This window comes from Protomyctophum bolini (genome assembly GCF_963924005.1).
Source record: "Protomyctophum bolini genome assembly, chromosome: 13".
Lineage (NCBI taxonomy): Eukaryota > Metazoa > Chordata > Actinopteri > Myctophiformes > Myctophidae > Protomyctophum > Protomyctophum bolini.
The window spans coordinates 17362415-17368240 of NC_137874.1; positions in this window are offsets into that span (position 1 = coordinate 17362415).

Here is a 5826-nt window from a genome sequence, read left to right on the forward strand (position 1 = left end):
GACAGGGACAGGGGAGGGCTGCAGTCTGCACTCTGCAGACTACACGCTTGACACTTGTCACTTGGCCATTTTTAAAACCTTGCTTAAAACGCACTTTTATTCTTTGGCTTTTAACACAGCATGAGACCTCTGTTTCCTGAACGAGCCTCCCCCACCCTCCTTCCCTTGTTTTGTGTTTGTTTTGTGGGTTGTCTTTGTTTTCTGTGTTTTTAGTCTATGCGTTTACTTACTGTTTTACCTATGTACTGTACAGCACTTTGTGGCAGCTATGGTTGTTTTAAATGTGCTTTATAAATAAAGTTGAGTTGAGTTGAGTTGAGTTGTCCCCCCGGCCCCCGCCATGACATGTCACTTATGGCAAACGAGTGACAGTAGTAAGTAATACTAGAATATCATGTCTTTTGTTTAACAGTATGCAGGCCAATGCTGAGGTTTTGATCACCTTGGCCAAGTTGTGAACTTGTGTCTTTCTGAACAACCGAGTCTTCGTTTGATATTTGCAACCAACTAAATGGGGGGGGAAATCACACCTGTGTGAAGTGAGCGGTGCAACTATACATTTATTGCTATAGTTACTGTACTGTGCTCTGTATTGTATTGTAGTGTACTGTGCTCTGTACTGTAGGGGAGACGGGGGTAATGTGAGACACTTTTTACATTTGCTCTCCTGTAGGCGATCTTAGTAGCCTAATCATTAGGCTACTCGTACCCATTTTATCCATACATCACGCAAATTGGTATACAGTATACACTATCTCCATAGTCATGCGATCAACACAAATCTGTCCGCTTTCCCATATTCCATCCTGATTGGCTAAGATTGACTTCCAAAGTTTGCAGGATTGCTCCAGATTTTGAACAAATTATCTTTGGGCAATGAACACGAAACATCGCTGAGGGATGGTATAGTGCAGGGATACTCAAATAGATTTACCTGTGGGCCACATTACAAAAATGGCAAGGGGCCAGGGGCCAGTAGATAAAATTACGACATTAATGATACTTGATAACTTCTCTCTTTCAATTGCTTTATTTTCGCAAAATGTATCAAAGTACAATGTGCATGCACACAATATGTAAATAAATAAATGTGTTACATTTTCTTGCATAAACACAAAGAGCTGTTTCCATAACTGCACAAATTATTGCACATAACATGAGTAGCTGTTATAATAACATAATAACATAACATGAGTAGCTCTTTGCCTGCCTGCCTGTCTGTAGTAGTTATTTGTCTGTCTGTCAATGAGTAGCTGTCTTACTGTCTGCCTGTCTATGAGTAGCTGTCTGCCTGCCTGTCTATGAGTAGCTGTCTGTCTGCCTGCCTGCCTGTCCAATTGTCCATGAGTAGCTGTCTGTCTGCCTGTCTGAGTAGCTGTCTGCCTGCCTGCCTAATTGTCCATGAGTAGCTGTCTGTCTGCCTGTCTATGAGTAGCTGTCTGCCTGCCTGCCTAATTGTCCATGAGTAGCTGTCTGTCTGCCTGTCTATGAGTAGCTGTCTGCCTTCCTGCCTGTCCAATTGTCCATGAGTAGCTGTCTGTCTGTCTATGAGTAGCTGTCTGCCTGCCTGCCCAATTGTCTATGAGTAGCTGTCTGTCTGTCTATGAGTAGCTGTCTGCCTTCCTGCCTGTCCAATTGTCCATGAGTAGCTGTCTGTCTGTCTATGAGTAGCTGTCTGCCTTCCTGCCTGTCCAATTGTCCATGAGTAGCTGTCTGCCTGCCTGTCCAATTCTCCATGAGTAGCTGTCTGTCTGCCTGTCTATGAGTAGCTGTCTGACTGCCTGCCTGTCCAATTCTCCATGAGTAGCTGTCTGTCTGTCTGCCTGTCTATGAGTAGCTGTCTGCCTGCCTGCCAGCCAGCAAGTTGGTTAACAGAAAATAAATTGTTATGGCTGAGTAAAATAAAATACAATAAACACAATTTGCCTGAAAATAGATTACCCAGCTATGACCTTTTTCATGAAAAAAAATGAGTAGTGATATGGCTGACTGAGTAAAATAAAATAAAAATTTGCATTGCATCTCCCCCCCCCCCCCCCCCCCCCAAGCTTTTATTTTCATTCGAGTAATAGTACAACTCTAATAGTATTACTTATAATAATGTAATTAAAGATAACTTCATTCAGATTTATTTATTTTTATTTCATTTTCCAGATTTTTTTTTCTTCTTTTTTTTAGATTTTCATTGGTGGGCCAGTCATAATGGTCCCGCGGGCCTGAGGTTGAGTATCACTGGTATAGTGGTCTAATGGTCAGACTCTCAGCACAGATATTCCCTGTTCAAATCCCAGGTCAGGACTTCCTCCTATAGCTAGTTCAATGCTGGAGTATTTCAACTTCCCTTTTACTTCAACAGCACTGAATGAATTATATGGTGTAGTCCTCTAATGATCAGACTCTCATCACAGATATTTCATGTTCAAATCCCAGTCCTCTAATACTTTTCAACTTTACCTAACTGAGGGCTAAAATACAAAAGAACACCACAACAACTATGAGAGATGGTATACTGGTCTGATGATCAGGCTCTCAACACAGGGCCGGTCGAGGATAATTTTTCACTTTTCTTTGTAGGGGATTTGGAGACTGGAGTTCGATTCCCCCTCATGGAAGATGTATCCATAGTTAAAGTTAGTTATTGATCAGTTAACTGCCTGGTAATGGCATACCTGGATGTAATAAAATATTGTACCACTGTGTCTGTGACTTATTTCTCTGCCCTTGATGTTCTACTCTATACTGCTTATATTTAGTTATGAAGAAGAATGGAACCAAATGGTTCCATTTGTACACGCTCAGTTAAATTAACATTGATTTGAAATATAAATTGAGGGACCCGGAGATAGAAATGCCAGAAATGGGGGTCCGTAGACTAATGCATGTCAAAATGGGGGTCCTTGAAATTAAATGGATTGAGAATGGATAAAAAAAATCTTTCCTTTTGGGGGTCCCTGGCATATGTTTTCAAATAGGGGGGCCGCGGGCTGATTAGTGTCAATGTGGGGGTCCTTGACATGAAAAAGTTTGGGAACCACTGGTCTAGATATAGAAATAGTATATAGTCATCATCATTGCCATAAATCATAGCACATCACACCATCCCTTTTTCTTTCAATGTAAATAAAATACTTTTAAGCATTTCTGTTGAACTCTGTGAAATTACACAACTCTTATATACATACAAAGATAAAGATAAATAGTATTAGAAAATAGATAAAATATTAAAAAAACTGTGGGATACAATATATAGTGCAAATGTATCAGCTAGCAGCAGTTGAAATCCCATCCTAAAAATAAATCAAATGAAGAATGTATTGCTCTGTTTATGTAACAGAATTTATTCATGCAGATGTATTTTGCTGTAAGCAGTGTAGAAGTACAGAGATACAGATAATGCTAAAAGGATAACACAGTCCTTGTTTCCATTCTGGTTCTATGTATTCAACTCATCAAGTGTGGGCAGTGTGTGTACTATACAGGTTGACATTGCAACAGTGCAAATAAAAAATCTCTCTCCCTCCCACAGGGCCAAACTGGGCTTATTTCGCTGTGAACGTCCCACACCTGTACTCAGACGATTGAGGGTTGTCCACTCCATGCGGGGCAGGTGCTGGCTGGCCATGGACATCTGTGGGATCCTTGATGTAGTGGTGAAGCCTGGATGTTCTGCTGCCTTCCACTGATCCCTCCATCTCGCCATCACCCAGGAAGCCTTGGAGGTGTCAGCTGGTGTTGTGTGAAGCAGTTCCTGGGCCTGTGTGGCAAATGGGCACAGGGACTTGTTGTATGGTTAACCCATTCTGGGCGGGAACCCCTTTTGGTGTTTTAAGGATCATGTTATACTTTAGCTATTGAAAAATAGCAGATCTACAAGCTCATAGCGCTGTGCCGCACTACGAGCTTGTAGATCTGCTATGTTCTTCTTGAAAATGACAGTCATCCGCTTGCAGCAAGCTATACACCTTGAACAGTACAGTCATGAGTCATGACTCTTACTAAACACCAAAACTCAAGTGTACACTTACACTGTATGTTGGCTTGTTTACTGTTGAGTGAGAGACCCACAGTTTGGAAAACACTGCATTAGCTGTCTGGGTGTTATAAATATTGATATGACAATTTAAATTGCATTTCAATATCACACACATTATTTTGTTGTATTACTGTTGTATGGTAGACAATATATTTGGGTTTCAAGTGTGGTAATCTGAAAACAGCATCTTTACACTCTAGTGAAATGTTGCATTTCATATTTAATGTAAACATACAACAGGACTAAGGTGAGGCAGTCAGCAGGTCACAGCGCTGTAGGGCTTCGAACCCTATATCCAGGCAGAAGCTTGGATAGTACTATACACCAGTGCTTTTTTTGCTTTGCAACACCATGCCATTACTTGCATGTGAATTATTTTGTTATGACTGTACTTATACTGTTCTACTAATAACTTTGCATTGTGAATACAACATATTAACCACAGTGTGGTTGCAGTGTAATGCTAAAGATTTAATCACAGGGCTGTCTGCTTCATGTATTATAATTAAAAGTGCATTCTGGTATTGTGAATCAAACTTAAATGAAAGCACCAACTTGAGTCTCAGAATGGGGTCCGGGGACCCCCAGGGATGCCCAGATTTTGCCACTATAAAGCCTATACATATCGGCTATTTGAAACTAGGCGATCTACGAGCTTGTTGATCAGCAATTTTCAACAAAACAGACCATTAAACTCAGTCAAATAAATGTTAAATCATGAAATATAACATCGGGTCTTGTGTAGGGTCTAAGGAGTAAACACTGATACAGTGAGTTGTTATTTTGTCTGCTGGTTGCTACGCAGGGTTCAGCCCTAGCCACACAAGCAGACCCCAAATGTACTGAAGTTTCTGACACTTTTTAGACTCAGTACCCTAAAGCTTAAAGTCCAAATTTCATAAAAGCTTTATGGAGGGTTCCGACTTCCGAGAGGGGCTATAGGTTCAGCCCCATTTACAGTAACAGTCAGCACAGTACACAATTAACAGATCCCTGATCGATCTAAAAACGAATCCACTACATTCACCAAGACAGCTAAGCATTTAAACGTTTCCTTTGACAAGTCAGAAAGTGATCTGTCCGTGCCCCATTGAGCCATAAAACTCTGTTTACGATGATGCTACGCTAATTCGATTAGCATCCCTTCCTTTGTCAAAGACGTGCAAAATAAAAAAAATCTGTCAATGTATACACATTATGTGGTCAACAATGCATTTTACCCACCTGTCACTGCTGTCAGTTTCTGCTGCAGCTCGGGACTTCATGTATGTGGCGTAAACATAAAAAACGCAGAGAGAGACATAAATCCAGGCATTAATGTCGTCCAAAAATATATAAAACTTAAACGCCAAAATCGCGAGAGAGTCAGCTGTTCATTACAAAGTATTCCACGGACCTCGATGTGATCGTTAGCAAAAAGAGTTGAAAATGAACTACGCCGACACGCCATCCATACGACGTTGATACGCCGACCTCTCTCTGGACGGCGTATCAACGGCGTATCAACGTCCGCTCACGCCGTCGGACAGTTTTTGACTATTTTTGTGTTTTCAGACAGTTGAAAGTGACCTGAAAATGAACTACGCCGACACGCCGTGCACACGACGTTGATACGCCGTCTCTCTCTTGGACAGCGTAGTAACGGCGTATGGACGTCCGCTCACGCCGGAAATGTAAGAGATTTCCTCAGTGATAGAATGAATAAGTTACAGCTATATATTTAATGGATTTAACAGATGGAATGAATTATTACAACTAGGCCTAGTCTTTAATGGATTTATTTGATACAATTA